The following is a 24,316-nucleotide window of genomic DNA, read 5'->3' on the forward strand; positions in this document are numbered from 1 at the left end:
TATAAATTAGGAGTTTCTATAAAAAAGACTGTTAAATTTAGTTGGAATTTTAGAAAATTGGTGTGTTTGGGGGCTACCTGTATACCATACCCCTAGTGGTTTCTTGTTGTACTTTCGTTTTGAAATATTCAGCCATGTATCAACCTTACTAAGATTGTTCTGTCAAACTATATTTCAAACTATATTTGTCAAAACATTTGTCAAAAACTGTCCAACTATATATTTATTCTCTTCCTATATTCAGAAAAATGTGTTTGGAACGTCATATCTTGGCAAGATGGGGACTACCTCTAAGAAAAAACCATGTTTCAAGTGTTGTGTCCATTTAACTGCAATCTTTTATACCTTTTAATGTATTGAAAGATTAGCTTGAGTTTTACTCAAAGGAATTGTGATCAAAGAAAACAAGATGGGATCTGAAGCAGAGCGGAAAACCAACAGAACTTTTTTGATAAACCATCAAAGTCTTAAATGGTTTATTATGGTGGTATCGGTTTTGATTTTGCCACTTGATCTGTTTGATTAGCTCAAACATTTTTGGGGGCGCTTGGAATCAAGTGTTTTCTAAACCAGTTGTCAGGGATCTGCATCCACCTGAGGAGTCGGGTCGAGCAGCAGGAGCAGCACAGTCCAAGGTCTGTTTCTCTGGAGCAGGGGTAATTGTTTAAAAGTGCTTTTGTGGAGTGCACTCCTCGTGCCTCCTAATCAATTGCATACTCTGGCATTTACATACAAGCCTCCAAGGGTTGCTCAGGAATGCATTATAAATTATAAGCCATGCGAGAGGCAGAGACCCGTCGTTAGTGAGCCAGTCGGTTCTCGCCATTTCTTTCCACTACATGTCACAGTCCTGTTTGAGTCACTGTGGGGGGTGCAAAAGATAATAAGTATGTGTATAAGCTGTTAAACTTGAGGATCTGGAAGGTAAAATAGCTGATTCTAAGTCAAAACCGAATGTTTGGACTCCCTTTTTTGATAATCTCCTCCTGCACCTTTGAGATACAGATACCTACTAGAAATCCAGCGTTCCTATCTATCTGGCTATCAGCGGCGCCTTCATGGATTAGGTCTGGTTTCATGGATTCCTTTCAACATGCATCAACTGCTTTGACAATATTTGTCTCTAAACTCTAACTTTGGTCTGGCATGGTTACAAGAAGAGGAAAAAAAAAACCATGGCCTCAGAAAAGCATTTTAATCACAGCGCGCTCCGTAGGGACAGAGGCTGGCATCAGAGAGAGCTCTTTACCTCATCAGAGCTCTGCCAGTGGTGATTGGTAGAAACACTCAGTCAGGTTTTATTGAATAACCTCAGCTTAGAACCAGTGGGGCTTTCCTGTAATAGAGCCGCAGAGGTGACAGCCAAACGGCGCTTATTAAACTGAAGGCTAATTCTTACTCCATGTTGTGCAGCAATCTCACCTTGTAGAGGGCTTATGGTTTGGCTTTACAGCTGTTGACTGTTTAATGACCGATTTCCATCTGTGCACAGATATCCTTTTAAACTATTTAAAAAAAAACACATAAGCATGCATTTTGGAACCTTAACGACCGCTTGAACTGTAGCACAGTGAGTAGCTTAGCTTACTGGAATCGACTTTTGCATCTTTTCTGCAACAACAGAGCCCAGCACTTCAGGAGTAAAAGCAGCGGGTTCCATCATCTTCGCTTATTTACACAGTACACATTTCTGCCTACAAATTGAGCATGACGTCTAATGGAGTGTGAGCATGGATTAATTATCCCTGCATTTACACTAATGGCTCCTTCTCCTCTGATTAATGATGACACATGTCACAGCGGAGCAGAGCACGACCAAAAACATAGGAAGATTTCAACGCCGGAATAAGATCTCCTATAAAGCAACGGTCAGATATTAAATCTGACAAAAGTGTCAGCTGGTGATCAGTGAGGTAATTTGGATGGGAACTATTGCCATTTGATAGAGTATGAAGTCTCTGGGCTGATATGGTTTTAAATGAAATAGATGGCTTTGTTTTTGGTTTGTATAGCTTTGGACGGTGGGCTGCATGTTGGTGTAGTGGTTAGCATTCTTGGCTCACAGTAAGGTCTTGGTTCAAATCTCGGCTGGGTCCCTTCTGTATGGAGTTCACATCTTCTCGATATATATATATATATTTTTTTATCCTTTTGACCATGGTGTACCTTAACTTCACCCAACAGTAAATGGGATGTGTTCCAGCAACCCTGTGATTCCAAAAGGGATTAAAAGGGAAAATGAATGGATAGATTTTTGAAGGTTTGTTGGGTCAATTAAAGCAGAAGGGACAGATCCAGGTGAAACTAAACACTCTAAATAGGATCTAGTGCTACACAAATGTAAACATAAACACTAATTTTATCATTGAGATGTTGAGTCCAATAAGCTTGCCGTACAAGGGTGGAATAATGGCAATTATTACTTCAGTTTTTTTTGTGGACTTTTATATGCTTTGGTTATTGTTTCTGTTTATAAAGTAGATGGTCTATGGTAAGTTCTTAAATAGAAGTCCTAATTCTTTCTGTGGACAACTGTCAATTCTGCTATTCAATATTAGCTTCTGAGACTCTTTTAGTAAGTCAAAGAGATGCTGTGGAGTTGGGATGTTAACAGCATTTCTATGAATTTGTCAGTTTATTTAATGCTTCTCTGGGTTCATTTTTAATGTCAGAAGACATTAAAAACTGTTTTTTTTGTTTGCCATCAGTTCAAAACTGTTTTCTAACTTTTTTTCTGCCTTTAATTGACCTTCTCACAAACACGACAAGAACATGGACCGACCAAGAGTTTGAGCTGAGTATTCATTTAAGTGAATGCTCAGCTTGAAAGATTCGCATGTGAAAACAGGAGCAGGGGTTGACATAGCCCAGAAATTTGCACTGGCCCACAGGGCCAGTAGTTTTTGAAAGTTACTGGCCCGACACTGCGCACAGCGAGACCCGCCGCTCCGCAGGTGCTTGCAACTTTAGGGGGGTCCGGGGGCATGCCCCCCCGGAAAATTTTAATATGGTGCAATTTGGTGCATTCTGGTGACATCTAGCACTTATTTATACACTATTCAATGACTAAAAATAGAGCATATCAAACTTAAATCTGCTCTAGTCTGTTGCAGATGTTTTGAAGAGAGCGCTGCAGTGTAGTAGGAAACACGAGTTAAGAAGTTTTCATGCTGCTTCTAATCACTGCTATTTCACATTTGTTCCTAATCAATAGTTAAGAAGTTTTATTGACTTTTTTGCCCTGACTGCCTTAAGGTTCTGCTTTTTGTTCCTGTTGCAAAGTTACATTTACTTTTTAGTTACTTTAGTTACCTAATTAAATTAAATAATTGAAAAATTAAATACAATTAAATTACTGAGATCATTCAGCTAACTAGAAATACTTACTGCTTACAGTGTTGTAAAGAAAAACAAAATTAAGTAGTTTGACCTTATACTCCATTTGAGTCTGAGATTCAGGTATTTGGAGTTGCCTTTGATTCTTTGACATTCAGCTTAAAGCTTAGTGCATACAGTTTCATCTTCAATGCATTCATTAAATATCTTGCTGTCCATAGTACTAATTCCACCCGTCACTCCATCTAACATATTCCTATCTATTCCTGCCATGTCTTCCACATCTCTGACATGCTTCAGTCTCTTTTCAGTGACGGTGTTGGATTTATGATCATCGCGGTGAAAAACCACCAGGGGGCGCGCTGATATGTGTGTCAGTTTAAATATATCTGCCTAAAATGTAATAATAACCCACTGGCTTGTTCCTTCGTTGTTGCTGTTTAACATTGTTTAGTATTGAATTGTTACATTCAATAAAGTTTGAAAAAAAAATTGAGTGAGCGCGTGCCGCGTGGTGCTCGGCAGTGACAGCCGCGCGCGCAGGCGGGAGAGGAGGAGAAGAGTGATAAAAGGTTTCCCATAGAAACCCTTGAAGTCTGAACACAGGACTAGCAGAAAAAGTGAATTATAAAGACGAGGTAAATCTACACGTTTTCGCAAAATATACTTTATTGTAAAAGGTGAAAAATGTATTAATTGTTAGATATTTTAGTGGCCCGAGCGGACAAGTAAAAAATAAAGTCTTGTGGTCCGTACTGCTCGAAAAACAGGACCGGGCCAGCGGACAAATGGCTATGTCGAGCCCTGAGTAGCAAGTCAAGAGAAGCTACTTTCCCCAAGCCTGGAGAAAAAAAAACCTCACTAGCGCATGCACTGCATGAAGCCCCACCCCCCTAACTTCTGCTAATTGCCTCTATGTAGCATTTTGGCGGCTGAAGCATGAATGAAACGTGACGATTTTTACCAGGTTCCAGACAGAACTGTTGGATAAATCTATTGGACTTAGAGCTGCAGCAGAACGTTTAAAAAAAATAAAGTGTTAATTTGGAGACAGCTGTGTTGTTAAGCACTGATGCTACGATGCTACGCTAACAAGCTGTTTCTGTGCGTCGCCTACATGTAATTGTAGATTACAGCAGATACCTTCACATTTCTGCCTGTCTGTGTCTCATTACATTGCATTGACGACACGGAGGATGTTTAGAGAACAGATTTATTTATTTTAAAAAGCACAAAAGCATCCATCGTATTCACGTTCATTCACATTATCCTGATGGTACGCCCTCAGTCATCTTGATGCAAAAGCCGCTTCCTGCCGCTACTTCCGTGTCTCTGTGAGCATTCAATAGGGGTAAAAATAAAAGCAAGAATGGTCGATCTGTTATTGTCTCGATGAAAATCTGAAAAATATCACATTAAGCTGGCTGCTTCACCTAAAGCACTTACCTTTAGCTCGTAGCATAACAACAATAGCAGTACGTCACGTTTTCCAGCATGCTTTGCGGCCAATGAATGACTTATGACGTGAATAATTATTGCGTTCGAACGGATTAATTATTGTGATCGAACAAAATAATTATTGTGTTCGAACGTGATAATTATTGCGTTCGCAAGAGTTAATCATTTTGAGGGAACGGAATAGTATTTTGAGGGAACGGAATAGTATCTTGTGGGAACGGAATAGTATTTCGTGCGAACGAGATAATAATCTGTGGGAACAAGATATATTTTAATATCTTAATGTCAGGACACGGGCTCCGTAGCAAACATTTTTACAGCTTGTATTTAGTTGAACTATATGTTAGAGCCAATTTCCAAAGTAGATGTTAGAAGAAAAGTCTTTGTTAAATTTATTCCACTATTTGTCTTTTTCTTTTTAAAGAAAGTAAAAGCAGGGAGAAAACAATTTAGAGATTTAATTTTTCCGCCATATCGCCCAGCTCTAGCTAGAATTTAACAGAAACGCCTGCTAGAATCTTACTTTATCTTACCATTTTATCAGACGTTGCATTATCTAAACTGATGTGGTTTGATGGAGATATAAAGTGATACTAACATAATTATCCTGACTCATCAGTGTAAAGAACAGCATAATTGGAAGACAAAATAAAAAGTTTATTTGGTGACTGCAAACATCTTTTCTTATCTCAGCAAAGCCGGACATAACAAATCTTGTGAATTAGAAATATGAGCAAACAAAGCAGAGATAAAGAGAGATATAGAAGTATTGGTCATCTTCAAGTGGTTGGTGTAATCTATACTAAAGAAGACTTATGGGACAGTCAGTGTGACATAACACCAGGAAGAGGCTATGAAAGCTAATTATCAGCATATGAGCTCAGAAAGTCCTGAAGAATCACTCTTAACATGCTAATGCTGAAGCAGTGAAAGACAGAGAATCATTTAGAGGCTTTTCTTCTCAAGAAATCTAATACCAAACAGTCCGTTTTTTTAGTTAACCCTCTTTTTCCTCGATGTCCAGCTCTTCTTCTTTATCTGTAACTGAATTAGAGCTGTTTTGTCATCTCCCCAGTCTAACTGGTGACTGCCCTAAGTTGAGCCATTTTTAAAACACGCTTTGGCAGCTCTTTGTAGGCAAAACTACATCAGAAAGATCCCACAGGTTTTTGTGACCATCTCTTTACGGGGGCAGAGTTCACACTGCGACAGTCTCTGTTTTTCACAGAACAGCAAAGCAGGAAAAAGGAAGTGTTGAGGTGGACACATAGGGGGTCGGAGAGTGTCTGAGGAATAGGCCATCCTTTCTGTCTGGCCTCATTAAGCCTGCCTTAATGAGAAACAAAGCCCCCCCACCCCCAACTCGTCTCGAGAACAATAGCTTCTTGTTCTCAAAGAGTCAGCGTCCCATGTTTGATGATGCCATGCTAGACTTTTCAGAAACCCTTTTTATGCCCAGAATCCCGCGGTGCCACTCACTCCAGTGACAGCCACCTCGGAAAATTGGCCCCCATTAGTTCAGGTTAGGCTTAATGACCAGCAGTGGTACTAGCCAAGCCAAACTGTGCAAAAGGGCTCCAGGCAGACCGAAATGAAACGCCCGTCACTCAAGCCTCTCAACATAAACACAAAGTGGGTGGTGGGTTGAGTTGGTATGTCTGCGGGTGTATGAGGGTCTTCAGATGTGGATCTGTAGAGGTGACGTATTTTCCCCCCCTGGAAAACGTGGACGAACCCCCATGGACAGATTAGCGCGGGAGGAGGAGGGGGAGGAGGAAAGAGGAGTTTGTTCCTGGATTTATTCCCGTTCCCATTGCTTCTACTTTGTGAACCAAAAGAAACCTTGCAGGAACCTTAACAGAGCTACTCGGAAAAGCCTTCTAAGAGCATGGCGCTATTAATTACAATTTCATGGCTGTCTGATGTATGTTATTCTAATAAATTTAGGAATTAGCAGGCTTAATCGCTGCACATTTATTAACCCTCTGAAGCACAATTTTACCCCCAATTTAGTGGGAAATGCCACATCCTGCTAATGATGATTGCATCTTCCTTGGTCTCACTTGCGAAGATTTAGGAAAGAAACACCTACATGTAAAAAAAAAGGCGTGCAAATGCTCAATGCAGCGAAGACTAGGAGTAGTTTGTATTTTGGGAAGCTTTAGGGTTCCCTAGCAACCAAAATCGCAGATCAACTGTAAGAGAGTAGATTCGGATGAACGTTAGCGTGTTTCTTCTTAATTTGCCAGCTTTAGCCTTTTACACTGGAACTGTCGCCAGTGACACCAAAATAACACACACTCTTTTACACACTTTGACCATTTACACGATCAACATAAATCAGCTGATTCTGATGAAACACATTACTAACCTAAAGTATTGCATCACCGTGCAAAACCACTTTCCTCTGTGACAGAATCAGCTGATTTCCGTTGGTTGGGTAAACACTTCAGTACTGTAAAGTTTTGCATATCAGCGCAAGGCTGCTTCTATTTACTTCAGAATCTGCTGGAATTACATTAATTGCGTAAACGGTTACAGACTTAAGGCCCGTACACACCGGGACGAATTTTGCCCGCGATATTCGCCGAAGTTTAACGCCTCGTGACTAAACAAAGGGCACCAATGTGAGTGTGCACACCGACGCAAAAAACGGGGCGCTCAAACATCAAACTGCCTTTCTGAGCACATATACCAGCGAAGAAGATAGACGCCAAGTAGCGTCTACACTGCCGCGAAGAAATAATGACGGACATTCTAAAATTTCCCCGAACCAAGCACCAGTTGGAGCAACTGGTGCTTGAAATATTCATGTTTTCTTTGTATGATTCTGACAAGCGTGTAAATACTTGCTCTCTTTTTCTGAGTGAAAAGCGACTTTAAGAAGCGTAAAGTTGCGCAGCGCCACCTTGTGTAGAGGAGTATTTCTGTTTTACATTAAGCGCCATCTAATGTCAGGGAATGAAATTGCATGTTCGCTCGGCTCATCGTCAGCGAAAGTCACCTGGGTGTGAACACAAAAAACGTGGCGAAAAACGCTGGCGAATAACGCCTGGTGAATATTCGTCCCGGTGCGTACGGGCCTTTACGGTAGTCAAAAGCATTCAAACACTGGAGCTAAAGATCCGGTGTTAGAATTCACACCTGTAATGGAACTCTTTAAAGGCCTGAACTGTGTCTTTTAAGAGGGTTAAAGGTGAGCTTGTCCAATGGAAATGGGGCACACACACCAAATGATGCTATTTCAGTTCCTAGCAATGTGATTGAAGCGTGATTAATGTAATTCAGCAGGAGTGAAACTATCTGCTGCAGAAGAAATGAAATGGCAGATGCTATGTGTTGCTTTTGTATCGATCAAGAAGAAATGGACTTCTGCTCTGAATGGCATGTTGTGAACATTTTTCCAGAGAGCAACTCTTTGTTTGACCTTTTCTGGACAAAAGTGGACACAACTGAAAGCAGTCAGCTTCTTCTCGTGGTCTGACGCTCATGAGATGACACATAACACAAGCCTGCTGAGTTGTGGAGTCTGTCCCGTGTAGTTCTGAACCCGTGCACACCTGCAAGAGAGCACGTTTGGCACCTTAGGACCCTGGCTTAGGCCTTTCACCCTTTAGGACGGGGAGAGGGGGCAAAAAGATGTGCTGCCGTCCACATTGGCTGCCTGCCACATTAATAACAGTCAGCACAGCTATGCACGAAGATGAGATCTGGTAAAGCGTGTAGATTTCAGCCGGGCTAAGCCCCAAAAGGGTCTGTGGAATGAAAAGAGTGGAATGTATGGTTTGGGCGGAGCTCTTTCCCTTCATGTGTTTTTGGAACTCAACACCACAGATGGATGGCAATGTTTGCGGGAGAATGCCAATATTTTACTTGCCCTGTCCTTAGCATGATGTGTCACGCCCAAATCATTCTAATAAAGCTATCCTTAACATTTCATGTTAATGAAGGCCATATAACACAGCCACTACATACATTTTGTGCATTTTCACGTATGAAATTTCTGTGTATGTTAATTACGTAAGTTAATTACGTATGTAATTCCATATTTAGTGATGTATGTAATATGTATTTCTTGTGTTCGTCATTTGACGATGTGCGCAGATGTCCGTCAAGGGTTTTGGGCGTTAATTCAGTTTTGAGCTGTTCAAAAGTTTTGGTTGGCTGATAATTATGCAGTTTACGCGTATTTTACGCAGTTTATACTCACTTTATAGCATGCTTTTCACACATGTATCACGGATGTTACTTTTAAATTGCGTAGAAGGTGCATGTCGTGTTAAAATGACGTAATTGACTCACGAATAACAAATGAATTGCAAAAAACAGCGTAATAATCACGCAGTTTTCATGTTCTACGTTAAATGAATGTGTTCTTTGCGTGGTTTAGTCATACTTCTTCTTTGGTTTTAATAGATGCATGTTTCAAATAAGAACCAGAACTTTTCCCGTGTATATTCAGGTATGACCAATTTTCATATGTGCAATATGAGGAAAATGTACGTAGCTGTGTAGTAGAGCCTTTAGATAGCTTCTATTTGAGGTCAAAACATATAACGTTCAGCTCAGGACTCCTTCCTTGACGATGATTGGTTAAATATAAGTTAATCCTTTAAGACCAGAGGTTCAGCTCCAGTGTTAACATTCTTTCGACTACTGTAACTCTTGAACCATTAACGCAATTAAGTTAATACCGGGGATTCTAAAGCTGAGGAAAGTAACCTTGCGTTGATATCTAACACTCTACAGCAGGGAAGTACTTACGCAATCCATGTGAATTGGCTAATTCTGTCGTGGAGAAAAGTGACTTTCACATAAAAAATATAAAAATTTGCTTTTCTCCGCGTCAGAATTACCTGATTCAAGTTGATCAATAGTCGAAGAGTGTGTTTTATCTGTGTGTCACCTACGGCATCTTAAGTGTCAAAAGGTTAAAACGGTAAGCACAAGTGGCCGATCGTATCAGCTGATGCAGATAAAACAGCGTTTTGGTTTTTTTTTCTGCCCCAATTCCTTTTTTTTGCAGTAAGATTGACCTTAAAATTGCGTTCAGGGAGCACTCCACCTCTCCACATCCCGTGTGAGTAATAGGTCTACTAGTTCAGGTCATCTGGATGGCTCCCCACCCCCACCCCATAGCCCACCCGCTCCCTTAATCTTCTCCCCATCTTTCTCCAGGAATGCAGCCCCTTATTTTAAAAAACACCTTGTCATGTAATACCCCTTGAAAAGCCTTGCAGCGCACTTCAAAAAATTGGCATTCCACTGTGTGATTTACCGACTTGTGTGTTAAAACAAGGCAAGGAAGATAAGGATTTATTGCTTTGTGTGTGTGTTAGTGTGTGGGGAGTTGATTTAAATAAATAAGTGATTTTCTTTGTTTTTTCCTCATAAGGTAAACTTGCATCTGGCTTTTTTGTTTTTTTAATTCGGTTGTCATGTTTTCAGCAAGCTCTTTAAGTGCTGGAGCGTTGCATCATGCTTTGTAGACTGCATCTACCCTCATGTATGTTTCCATGTAAGGGTATGATGGGAAGGCATTCTCCCTTTGTGTGGGTTTGAGTCAGCCACATAAATCACTCCTCAGCTTATATTCTTTCTCTCCCCCCACCACCACCACCTCCCCATCCCTTCCGATTTTCTCTTTTTCTTCTCGTCTCACCAGAGTGTAATTTCTTTGCAGCCACGGAGGGAGCCCCCACGTTTGCTGCGACTGCTTTTACAGGAAGCCTGTCACAAATGTTCAACAGATCCATTTTCTTTCCATTTCTCCTTCTGTTGAAGAAACACATAAGGAACCTCTCAAGATTTATGACAAAAGGCATTTTTCCGATCCGTCCATTGATTCTGTTGTTGTAGTCTGCAAACCAAAGGGTGGCGGTAGACTTTTGAGCTCCGGTTGTTTGAGCATCGGCGCGTGTCTAGATTGACGTACAGTCATTAAAGTTATAGCTAGAACATCTTTCGCACTAAATGTCATTTGTGCTTTATTTCCGTTGGTTTTCCCAGTCTTTTCCTTTTAGCTCTGCTTTATTGCCATCAGCCGGACAACACGTTTTCAAGCTACAGTGTCAGCGGTAGCAGTTCTTCCAGCAAAGCTCACCATATATCAGCGTGCTAGCTCCACAGTCTCCCTGGTCAGCTCACTAGTAGCAGATTAATGTCCTGTTGTGCAGACACAGACTGCTGCACAGGCCTCATTTACTCTGACTGAAGGCAGGTATCCCACATGGGCTGTCTGGGCGGAGGCTGCTGTCAATAAACCAGTGTCAGTATGGGACCGATTCCAAACCATTTTTCTTAGGTTTTATTCCTTATCTGTCTGACACTTATTTATTTACAGTGTGACCCACTAAAAGGCTAATCTAGAAGATGCTTTGCTGCTCATTGTAATTGCTTCTTTAGTTCTGAACTTCAGAATCCTCAGATGAGTCTTCCTGAAGACCAGAATCCTGCAATAACACGGCCTGGATGACTCAGTCTCTACAGACATAAAACAGAAAAAGACTGAATATCATCTTGTCTTATTTAAAAAAAAAAAGGCAAACAATTGGTGCTATTTCTACCTTATTCAACCCCATAACATTCCCACATGTGGGCCTTATCAACACGCATTAATGGCGCACCAAAAAGATTAAAGCCCGGTTGATAAACCTAGATGTATTATTTAACGGGCTGTTTTATTGCATGTCAACAGCAAGGGTGCGGATTTATTAGGACTGGTTGACATTCCGGATATATTCTGATCTCGTCTTTTTTTTTCTTTTTCTCTTTTCTTCCCAAGGACACACTTACATAAGCGTACCGCAATGATAAAAACGAATCCTTGCTGGATCCCAAGGAAAAAAAAAGGGGGGGGGGGGGGGGGGGGGACATGTTTTTATTAATCATTTTCCTCTTCGGTGCTTGGCAGCCAAGCTAAGAGTGTCTATTGGAAAATGTGTTGAATTCATCAAAGGATGTTTCACTCCCAAACAAACTGACCTAGTAGAATGCTAATATGTCTACTTTAACAGATCAGGCTTAAACATTGAAAGAAGTGAAGCATAGCTAACCTGCTAGGTGACAAACTCTGTGGATAAACTAGACTTTTTGAGTTTCATTTTATTTTTATTTTTTTGGCATTTTCTTTCTCTTGCAGTTGGTTATATGAACAATTATGAGTCTCATCCTAATAAAAACATTTCCTATCCCTGGAATTGAAAAAAAAATTCTGTCAAAGAACTAGCATGTAGAAAATTAAGCTAATAAGCAGATGAAGCAAATTTAAGGTAACATTTGCCTTTTATTTTACTATGTTGCATAAATATGTCCTGACATTTTTTAAATAATGCATAGTAAAAATGTGATATTTATTTTAAAATATGATTCAAAACAAAGATTAAAGTCTAGATTTTTCATATAAGGTAAAGGATTAAAGTACTGTAATTTCCGCACTTTGTCAAGGAGCCAAAAAATGCATTATAAAGAATAAAAAATCATTTTTAAGCCACACTTTTGGGAGAAATTTATGTCATAATACGGGAACAAGAATAGACATTTTAAGGCAAATCATAGTAATGGAATAGATAATAATAGACGGAATATATGCACGCTTCACTGCCGTACCACATTGGTGCTTAATTAGCTTTATGAATGAGGGTAGATGGGGGCGGAGCTGGCAGCGCAGACTCTTCCTGGAAGGGGCTGTTCCTTACTTTCATAACAAGAGAACCCGCTCGTTTTTGTGGATTGGGGGGGCTGGTGCTCGGAGGGCGGGGTTTTGGAGGAATGTGTGAATAGGTCAAAATACCACTTCAGGGTTTGGTTTTCGTCAGGAATTAACATTATAAAACAATTCAAAGCCCCAAAATGCTTATCATGATATAGGCCCTTTTAAAGGGTTACCTCAACTGGCACGTTTGTGTGTTTTTGCCTCTGATGACTCAGCATTGGCCCAATTTTTTTAAATTTTATTTCTATCCTGCATACATTTGTGACAACGGTTTGTGTTGGTCTCTTGTCAATCCCTTCCATCAGTTTTGTTGTTTCCAATTCTGTTATTTTCACAACTATAGTTCTTACTTTTGGCAAGTTTTGAAACTTGTGTCTTATTTATTTATTCTTCTGTATGTGGTTCAAGCCAAAAAGATTACACCTTTTCTCAGCAGCGTCCTGTGTTTAGTAGCTCTTGCAAAAGTTTTTAATTAGTCCTTTTAGCTTTATGTGAACGTTCAGGAGCATTCATCGATCACAGTGTGTTCTGTTCTTGCTGCAGAGTGTCTCTTCTTTTTTTCCCCTAATCGTCCTTCAGCTTTCTGCAGTTTTCTTCTTCTATTTTGCAGCTAAAAAGAAAAAAATAATCAGACAATTCGATAAGCTTCCTGCGAGATGACATGCCTGCAAAGAAATGTATTTCTTGGCAGTCGGCAGCTGCACTGTCAGAGTGACTCTACACAGCAAACATGGAGGGAGGGTGGAAGGGGCAGATAAACAAACTGTTTCTAACTTAAGTGGGGGAACTGTGGCATTAAAAATGGCTGGAATTTTCCCTTTCCAGGGGGGGATTCAAAATAGAGGCTCCCTTTTTTGGAGCTTATATGTTGAAGTGAAGAGAACTGCTGTACGCATAAAAAAGTGACATTTCAGCACGGCGGAAAGGTGGTCGTGCAGGTGAGCAGCACTGGCCAGCAGCGTCTGCTGAGGTGTCACCGCAGGTCCGACATCCCCATCAGTCAAGCTGCTTTGAGAGGAAGCCGACTCTGCGGCCACTGTGTGTAAGCGAGTGTGAGAGCTTCATCTTTTGCTGTGCAAAAACCTTTTTTTTTTTTTTTTTTCTCTCTCGCCGTCTTTCTTTTTCCCAGTTTGGTTACGGGAAAAGGCAGCATTTTTTCCTTCCATATTTGGTAATGTGGAGCTCCGCCAGCCAGCAGTACCCTTTTGATGCTGTACAAACATCCCTATTTTGTGTGGGATTTGAACATTTTGGAATGTTTTTTTTTTCTTCCTCTCATTCTGATTGTGGCCGCTGCATCTGAACGTGCACTTTAAACAGGGACACAATCCTTTTAAAGCCAAGGACTAGAGAGGGATTATATTGGCTCTTGTTGCTGTTTCACAAAGAAGTTGCCTCTTTACAGTATTATTTATGATTTGGTCGGAAGAAACCCAACTCTTGATGCAAATGTCCCCCTTAAAAACCAACATTTAAATTTAAGGCAGTGTTTTATCACCCTTGTTTTCAGCCAGCAGCTACATTGCCTGCTCTTCGGCAGTTATTTAATTTGGTAAATTGGACCAGTGGCTTGCAAGTAAGAATTTATTACCTTGTTTTCAGTTATAAACGTTTAAGAGCTGTAAATAAAAATGTTGAAGTCGGTTTCACATATGGAAAGGCAGCAGCTAACGTGAGTCTTTTAAAACAACAACAAAAAAGCAGCAGTTTGCAGAATAAGGATGAGGTATTACTGCTCCAGACGTTCGATCCCCAAAAAACACAAGATTCTACTGCAGTAGGATGGCAGATGTGAAAGCTCATCTGAAAATGAATAAGCTAAATACCCCAAACCTGGTCTGCTTAGGATCCTGGGTATCTTACAATCAAATGTTATGGATTATTGAAAGTGTGAATGCAATGAACGAAAGTCTATCTAAAATGTTTTATTGAAGTTCGTATTGTTGTGTTCAAGTACATTTAAGAAAAAAATGGCTCACAGCGCAAATAAAAAGAAGCACAAATTTTAGAAACATTGGAATTTTCCAATGTTTGTCAGTAAATGTGGGCTAGTGAGCAGGCCATTTATCATGCAAAATGTTAGTCAAAAACGCACATTTTGTTAGACTAAACTGTTTTTTTTTTGTTTTTTTTCCACTTGATGTTTTTGGTGCTTTTTTTTTTGCTCCCAATGATCAGTGCTTCATCTTGGATACTCCTTTATTACACACTGGTTTTAAGAAAAATGGCCCCTGCTATCCATTTTTGGTTTTAAAGCTACTAGAAAGTAACAAAGTTGCAGTTCCTAAAATGACCACTGGTGGCCTTATGATTTAGACACCAGAAAGAATAAATATTTTTTGCTTATTGCTTTATATTCTATTTACCCTTTAACACCGGAGCTTTAGCTCCAGTGTAGTTATTCTTTTGACTGCCATAACTCTAAAATAGTTTACGACAGTGTTAAAGGGTTAACACACAGCGCAGATTTCTGCATTATCTTTGATTAGCAGGTGGGTAGATTAACTAAAGCTATCCCTTTGTCACATTCCCAGTGTTGTTCAAATGATTGGAATAAGCTCTTGTCACCATGTTCTCAATCGGTGATTTGACCCAAGTTGTTGTTGTCAGTAGAAAAAAAACACCTGTCATGCAACCAAACACATCTTCTGTTTACCTTTATGATTTATCTAATAAAGCGCAACGTTGATTGCGGGTTTGGTTAGGTGCGGGTTTGGTTAGGTCATAGCGAACCAAGTTTGATAATCTTACTTGCCACAGGGAGCTTGACATAATCAATGTCATAGCTCTAAAAAAATACAACCTCAGCACATTTGGTGATCATGCCAGAGGTCCAACGAATCAATCTTATCAAGTATGCCCATCAGTTTCTTTACCTACTTGAGCATCCCAATTATCAACTCAATTCAACTTTGACACACTAATTGTTTAGTGTATGAATGACTTTAGTGGGAAAGGACGCTTCATGAAACAAACTTTAGCTTTAATTTAAAATGCTAGACAATTTAGAGATTATTTATTATTTTATCGCAGCAGGACTTTAGAAAGTATCAAGCTTACAGCCTCCTGTCCAACAGGGATGTGTCACTTTGACAGATAATTGAAACAAATGTTTTTCATAGTGTCAAGTTTGTGATAAGTTGCAGCTTCGGAAAAGTATGGGCCGTGTGATCAGGATATTTACTCCCTCTTATAATACTTTCTGTAGAGATTTCATTCGTTTTTGTAATACAAGATTCTGTTTATCTTCCAACCTGAAGGAGAAACCATTGTGACACAGTAGAAACCTATCTATTAAATGGATCAATGCAAACAACCTACTGCCGAAATGATAAAAACTATATCTTTTGGATGGAGCTTAAAAACTGTGGAATAGGTTTTTTTAAGATCACACTGACAACGTTCGCGCAATTTTTCTCTTGGACTAAACCAGATAGAAAGTTGGTCATTTTTTAATCCCGATCTCCTCACTCCCCCTCTAACATATGATGCCTCTGAGGTATTCCATTGAGATTTCTTGGCCGTGCGCGTGTAAACAGATAACCTCAGTCCGTCCGTCTCCCTGTGTATATTTCTCAGGGCAGGAAGAGTTGCTCTGGAATGTGAACCATTGTCTGGGAATGCAGGAGTCTCCTTTCTCTTCACCAAATGGAACGTTGACATTTTTTAACCCTCGTGTCAATTCCTCACACTTTCTTGAGATTTCCTGTTACTGGTTTATGTTGCATGCGACAGCCAAGCCCAACGCAGGAAACTGTAAAAGATGTTCTGTCAAAAGATTCTGTCTGATCAATGTGTCTGAAGACTTTTCGATATATGAGAAATGTTCAAGGGCCTGTTGCTTTTCACTTTGTTTGGGCATGGAATTCTTAGATTTTTCCCCTTTCTTACAGCGGCTCATGCTCGGTAAAAGTTTTTCCCAATTTAATCTGAAACCCAAGAAATTCATCTTGGAGGAGACGGCGCTTCAGTAGAAAGCAGATGGTATTAAGACTGAGCTGTGATGCAGTTGGCCACCTCATAGGTTGTTACAGCTCCAGCTGGACCTTGACAGCAGACGCTGTTGTTTGGTAATCCATCCATCCGTCTTCTATACCCACTTCACTCTGTTCAGGGACGTTGGGGAAATGGAGCCTATCAGTATATACTGTCTGTATTAACCATCTCGGCACAGCGGTAGAGTCTGACAGATATTGACTGTGGTTTAGGTTGCCTGGACGCCTTGCACACTTTGTGTGAGCTTTGCTTTTCCTTTCCACAACAGTTTTTATCTAGCAAGTGTAACAGGTTTCTTGCTCAAATCAAGCACCCCTTTAAGTTCTGAGTGTTTGGGAAAATTAGTTGTCCTGTGTTAATCGCAGTTGTCACGTTAAAAAAACAAAAAAAACCTGCAGTAGGCAAAATTGAAAGGTCATCTTTAGACCTGAACAATAAATTGCTAATTTATCGTTATGGCCATATCAAACTGTGCAATACACGTTTCACAAAAGACGGCGACAATTCCGATAAATGGTTACCTTAAATGGAAAACCATTTTATGGCAGCTTGAAGTATTTAATAAATCAAATAAATGCATTCATGCATTTGACCAATCAGATGGACGCCTTCCCGTTGTTGACCAATCGGCTGGAGCTCTGTTATGTTAGATGTTTACCTCCTATGTAGACAAAGGTCATTTGGAGTATGAATTAAGTTAAATTGACACTTATTTAAATAAAACTGTTGCAGTTAAATGGAAATGAAGTTTTTGGTTGATTTGCTATTTGTTCATGTACCACAAGATATATCGTCATTGCAATATCGATTACTAGTATCGCAAATAGCAAGTTTTCCACATTTTGTGCAGCTCTAGTCATCTTCCTTTTTTACAATTATAACAAAAGTTTTAACCATTTAACAATGAATTAGTTGCAATGTTTGCATTCTTTGAATCACCAGAAGTCATTGACCATTTGCGTAACTCACGGTATTCAAACGGATTCTAAAAGTTGAGAAAAGCAGCTTTGCGTTGATGCTTTTTCCCAGTGAAGTGTAATGCAAAATAGTTGTGCAATTTTACACTTTCTTATTTAAGCACTGTCAAAGTTCAAACCTTTGTAGAAAAATTAGTTCTGCATTTAGTCACACTAGTAGTGATGCTCCAAGCTGGATGCATTCTGTATGATACAGGAGACACAGCATGGTTGAGATTGATTCCCAATGGTCTGCAGCCAATCAGGACACAGATCACGATGTGCAGTAAAAAAAAAAGATATATATATATATATATATATATATATATATATATATATATATATATATATATATATATATATATATATATATATATATATATATATATATATATATATATATATATATATATATATATATATATATGACCACCAAAAGGTAACTGGGTTATAGCAAGGGACCACTGTAGTATAATCGGTGTATTTGTGTAAAACCTTACTTGGATGAGCCAGTTTGGGAAATGTGGCCCTAATTAGATGTTAAAACCAGTTAATCTTACAGAAGTTGCCATTGTGATTTAAAATCATTATAGAGTAATTCATGACCTTAAATGCCGATATAACTTTAATGCTACAGGCAGCAGCTTTACCTTTTCTGCTCTTAAGGGTTCATCAATAGGCTAAGCTACTTTTAAATCTGGCTGTAAAATGTCTAGTGAAGCTGCAGTTTATTTTCTGTTGTGTACTAATATGTTTTAACTGTGATCCAAAATACTCTCCATTTGGGGCCTATAGCCACTGTGTTGTTAAGGTTGTCACATCCAGCTTGGTTTCACACAAGGATAGTATGATGGACTTGGTTCAATTAGTTAGAAGAATGCTAATAATTTTCACACATTTTTTTTCTTTTCTCACCCATGTTGCTCTCTGCTGATGTCACATCCTTCCTTCCACTCATTGGTCCACTGATAGTTATTTTGTGTTTACACTCAAGTAAACCCGATCAGAGTATGCTTACAAGTGTTTCACGCTTGCAAAACAAAGCAGATTATCATTGGAAACGAACCTAAGTGCAAATCAAACCTGCTGGTGTGGATGAAGACACAAAAGGAACTATTTGAAGTTTCTTTGGTTCATTTAAATATGTGTCTTTGAAGTAATTTTATACTTCAATATGTGTACATGGCATCTTCTTTTCATGAAAATGTGTCAAATGTTGTGTGTGGACATTTTTAAAGTTTGGCACCTGTTTTGACCCTAAATATTGTTTTTCTTATTCATTTTTAAAGCACAGACCTTAACGATGAGGGTTAGTGTTATTTATTGTTGTCGCTCAAATGTTGAACATATACAAACATAATTATAAATAATCTCTCTTGAAACCGTTGGAGGGTTTTCGTTCTAATACTCGTGACATACAATCGAAATATCGGCATAAATGAGTCGCATTTGACAGCTTAATCTTTTAACCCTCTAGTTGTCTGCACATTTTTTCTGTGCCCTTTTAGAAGTGTAAATCTTAGTTTTGGAAATTCTGTTTACAATAAAGCTCAGAGTTTTTAAATACCAGGCTGCTCTCTGGAGACTATTTCCCCCTGCAGAAAACTAGAGGTTTAACCAACCCAAACTGTCCCAAAAGACTGAACCAAAATAGCTGTTAGAGTTCTCTACCTACCAGCATGTTGCTCTGATTATGTCTAAGCATCTTGTTGTTCTGCAGAGCTTTTATCTATTTGATAAAATTATCAAAGGTAATAATTGTTTTTTTTGGCCAAATGCATTATTTAAGCTGAGCTACCCCCACTGATCTGATCGCTGCCTACATTTTTTTCCCTCTTTACCATTTCTATTTTAATTCACTCCTATTATACCTGTGCTTGGACAACATGTTGCATCAGACATTGGTTTATGCAATGTTTATACTTCATAAATGTTTGAGGGCTGTGCAATGCCTCAGAGGAAATCTGAAGTGGTCAGAGAATTTTCTTTACCTCTTCATTTTAGTTTTCTTTCTCTCTCTCTCTCTCTCTCTAATTTAATATATATATAATTTATTTACAGCAAAAATCTTATCGTAACAATACAAAAAGACTTGCCTTGATAGATTTTATAGTTTCTTTTATCTTGTAATGAAACCCATTATGAGTACTTTGAATAACACTAGGATTGATTTAGGCAGTGGATATTTTGATTTATAAAAGGACTAAAGTCATAATTTAGCCATAAAAACAAGGATTTATGTCACTTTCATCATTAAATATTGGTCTAAAACATTTGACAACCCACACCATTGAATATACTTGTCAAGTGGGAATAATTGCACAGTTAAAGCCTTGACTTTGGCAGTTGGACTGAAATTTGATACATGAATACCAATGCTTTTCCTACTTTTTAACTTTTCCAAGAAGCCCAAAATGTCAGGCTTTTACATATTTATAAGTGAAGAGAGTGGAGGTCAAATCAAATGAACTCCTGCAGTTTGTGCAAAAAGCTTCTTTTTACAGTTAAGCCAACCACCAGAACAGCCCCATTATATGAGGTCTTTTGGCTGTGTATTTACATTGATAGTGGAGAGGTAAGTAATATGTGGGCTTTTAAAGAGCTGAAAGTGACTCATTAACCCTCCAACTCACCACGGATTACAGTAGGTGGTCAACATATTTTCCTCCACTAATGTCAAGACGAAAAAAGTGTGTGTGTGTGTGTGGGGGGGGGGGGGGGGGGGTGGCTTTGAACAAGTATTTATTTTGCATTACTGGAATACCTGTCGCAACCTGAACACCTGCATGCTTCAAACCTCAAGACCAATCACTTCTTTCTTCTCTGGAGCCTGACGGCAGCTCTATGTCCTCACGGATCAACTCAGTACCTGAGATGGTACTCTAGACAAGAAGAACTGATAATAGATGTATTAGGTGTGTATATAAAAGTTCAAAGTTGAAGTTCTTAAAGTAGGAAAAATACAAAATTATACACATGAAATACAAATAGTCTCTAAAAAAAAATACCTCGCCTCTCGTCTTTCTACTGAAAATGTGACTTTTGTTCAGATATTAGTTTTAAAACTATAAAGCAAAAGATTTATCAGTTTTATGTGTGTGGGGGAGGTAGACCCCCCTTATCTAACCCTCAATGCTTAGTCTCAGAGAGGGGCTCTGGATCCAAATATTTTAATAATCTTTGGTATGACCATGCAATAGATCAAAAGCACCATCATGCTGCTAATATGAAACAACAAAACAATTTTACGGTATAAATAAAAAAAAGTAATTTCACATTTTTATGCTATCTACCGATTGAATTTATTTATGAATTCATTCACTTACTTTATTAATGAATTAAATAACTGTATGATTGTGTGCTAAAATTGCACAACATGATGTAGATATTAGCCAACAAGCTTGTGACTAAAGAAAGAAATAAGTGGATGTTAAGTCGGATTTTTTTAGTATGTGCCGTATTTTTTCTGACTGTCAGCAGCACCAGATTTTAGTGAAACAAAACGGTGACATTGACTACACCCACTCCAACAGGACGCAGCAGGGGATTGGTCAGAGGAATTGATGGGAAGCTCTGCTTCCCATAGCAAACTGGGCAACTCGACAAACTGTATTGACAGTAAATATGAACATGGTTCAGTTGTAACACAAAAATACAAAACAATTCACTCGCCTTTTTATTTCATTTTGTAGAAGCACCATGCGTTCCCATCTGCCCGGTTTCTGACATTGGTACCCAAAATGCTCCAACAATCCATCAAGTGGTGTATCTTCATAGTTTACCAAAGTCGTATGAAAACATTTAGGGCCATTTTTGAGCACCGCATACCACAGAAAATTGATTCCAGGTCAGTAAACACAATTAAAATTTTTACATAAGAGGCCTTGTTGATTTTTGAGAAAATTTTAGAATTTTAAGTCCGACTTATTTGTAATTAATATGGTACTGGCAACCAAGTAACCATTTGCAGGTCACAGGAAACGTCAATTGAATTACAAAAAAAACTGAAGTAAACCAACTAACGAGATGAACTAAAAAACCTGGACAAAACAAATGACACTAAAGTTTCACATAAACTGATTTATCTTAAGATGAAGCTGCGATTATTACAAAGTGAAACCTGATGTAAAAATGAGATGGAGAGAAATAAAGTCTCTGATTTGCCTTTTACCTTTGAACTCTTAATGTTTAGCGAATATGTCAATATTTCAGTTGAGTTGAATTTTATGTTTTCATTATAACATGATAGAAAAAAAACAAATGAGCGTTGCGTTTAAGAAAACAATGTCAACAGCAGTTGACAGTATATTTACTCAGTATTCTCTGAAACATTCAGATTTATTTAATCATTGCATTCCTAAACCCATCCTCGCAATCACTAAATATTAGTGGGAGTAAGGCAGAAACAAGATGTTAGCGCTGATTTACCTTCACTCTGAATTATCATCACAAGTCTGTAGATTCCTTCTTTCCATTAAGTTAACACCCATCTCAATCTACCAGGCCAATGAACTGCGGAATCAGCGACACTCTTGTAGTAAATGCTACTGATTGACTGCATCGGTCTAAAAACTACCCTCCAAATCTTTTGTTTTTTTTCAGATACTTGTTGTAAACCTAATGTGTAATGACATTTCATTTCACGTGCTTTGAAAAATAGAAAACATTCTAAAATGGTTGCAGTTTCTGCAACTTGACATGGATTGTGATAAATAAACAAAGACCAAGTGTGCAGTATCACACCCCATTGCTCTTATATCTGCCTACATTTACATCTTCATGCATAGCACCTGAAATGGACGGTTTAAGCCTCGCAGTCACCACCAATTACAAGCCGCCATTGTTCCTTTATTTGCCAACCACGCAGCCGGCAAGCATATAATTAGCTGTAAATGAGTTTTTCCTCGTTCATCCTCACATTAATTCTGTCTCACTCATTACCCAAAACAGTGGCTGCGTACACAAACACACGTCTGGAGGAGTAGTTGTGTTTAATTGCCATATGAAAAGTCATTTGTTGGCTTTTTCAAGTCCCCTCCACCGAAATAAGAGGTTAAATGGAAGGAGTTCTGGTATGTGTTTGTAACCATAATGTGTAGATTAGTGTGTTTGCATTAAGGTTAAGACTTTGAGAGGAAAGGAGTATTTAGCCAGTCTTTCCATAGAGTTGCAGAATTGCATTAGGAACATTTTACAAAATCTAAAAATAGTTGCCTCGGGGTTCTATTTATTTTGCCGATTTTATTTCACAACTTTGTGGGAGTTTGATGACAACATTAGGTGGTGGAATCTAAGTAACTGTGAGCATATTATCAAGGTTTTTTTCTTTTAAAATAACTACTTAGACCAAATAATGTTCAGGCCAAGAATTAGCGATTTCACCAACTGTACTTTTACAGATAAAAGTGTCATAATGGGGGGAGTGGATGGGTGTGGGATTACAAGGGATGCCACAATTCTTGGTTTAAAAACACCATATGTTGCAAAATTGAACCATTGAACCAATGCATCCCTACTGCAAACCAGTATGCACATTGAAAGTTTCAAACATTTTTTTCTCAATTTAATATGTGTTGTATTCTTTTATGACAATACACCAGGTTTCGCATAAGACAACACACTGAATTATTATTATAATTATAATAATTATAACTATAATTATTATCATTATTACTTGGTTATTAGCAAATGTTTTCTTTTTTTGTTGTTTTGAAAAACACAAATGATTAATCACACCAAAATAAAACCCTGACCCAAAAATTAAGGTTTAAACCAAATTGTAGGGAAAGTGAACTGTTGCTTCCATAGGGATAATTAAAATATCATTAATAATTAGAATATGTTTGTCTTGGAAAAAAAGCAATATCCAAATAAAACCAAACACCAAATATTAGATAATTCAGGAGTTTTTCAAAATTGTTTCAGATTTTTTTTAGCTTCTAGTATAACTGTTTTTTTTTTCAGTGGTGCATCCTTTTTAACATTTGTTGAAAGCACTCCAGGTCAGTTGATTGTAAAGTTGTTGCGTCACTATTGGCTATTAAGAAGAACAAAACAAACTATACTATTGTTCTAGAAAATAGGCCACAAAGGTAAAAACATTAAACACACAGTTCATGTTAGACATTTTCTTCCCATTTATTGGTTAATGGTTAACCATAAAGATTACTTAACAGAGTCAAACTGTGGCGTCTTTGCTGAAGCACTCATCCTTCATTGTAAAGTGGGAATAGACTTTTAGGGAGTCGAGGAATTGCAAATAATCCCGAGCCATCCCAGTTTAAGAAACTGTACCAAGTAGGAATCAGTTTTTAGAAGAATAAATCATGCACACAAATAAATGCAACAAAAGCCGTACATTTATGTGCTTGCATGCTTGTGCTCCTAATAAGTTTGTCTCCCCTGGCATCTTTGGTTATAGGAAGTATGTGATTAGACTGGTGATTTTTGGAGGCCCTGTCGGTTCTCGTTATTGCTCTCATTTCTTTTTAATTACAGTTGTATGAGTAGCCCCACATTCAAGTGCCATTTGCCTCCCAGCCGCTTTCCCAAATGACGAGGCTTGGAAAGTTTCCCCTGCAGCCCTGTTTTCTTCTTGAACGTCTCTCTCACGTGTTTGCATACATATGTGTTTTTCCACCCCTCGTGCGCTTGGTAAAGGCTGTAAATATGCACACGCATGCTCTATCTGCAAGCGTAACCTGCGTCGGGTCTACAAAGAGACAGGGGGAGAACACTCACTGCAAACGGGAAGCCGTGAGCCCAAAAAACCAATACAGCCGAGCACTGACAGGTCAGTAAACAAGACAGGAAAAGTTAGCCGAAGAGATGGGGAGAGACAGGATGGAGTGAAGGG

At 38.7% G+C, this 24,316-nt stretch overlaps 1 protein-coding gene across 8 annotated transcripts in view; it reads left to right on the top strand.

The window, feature by feature from the left end:
* cald1a (caldesmon 1a) overlaps window positions 1-24,316 on the top strand; it is an 81,109-nt gene that overhangs the window by 13,200 nt on the left and 43,593 nt on the right. The gene's annotated exons all lie outside the window — the stretch shown is intronic.

Source organism: Oryzias latipes, chromosome 23 (genome assembly GCF_053564925.1).
Source record: "Oryzias latipes strain Hd-rR chromosome 23, Olatipes_Hd-rR_3.1".
NCBI classification, from domain to species: Eukaryota; Metazoa; Chordata; class Actinopteri; order Beloniformes; family Adrianichthyidae; genus Oryzias; species Oryzias latipes.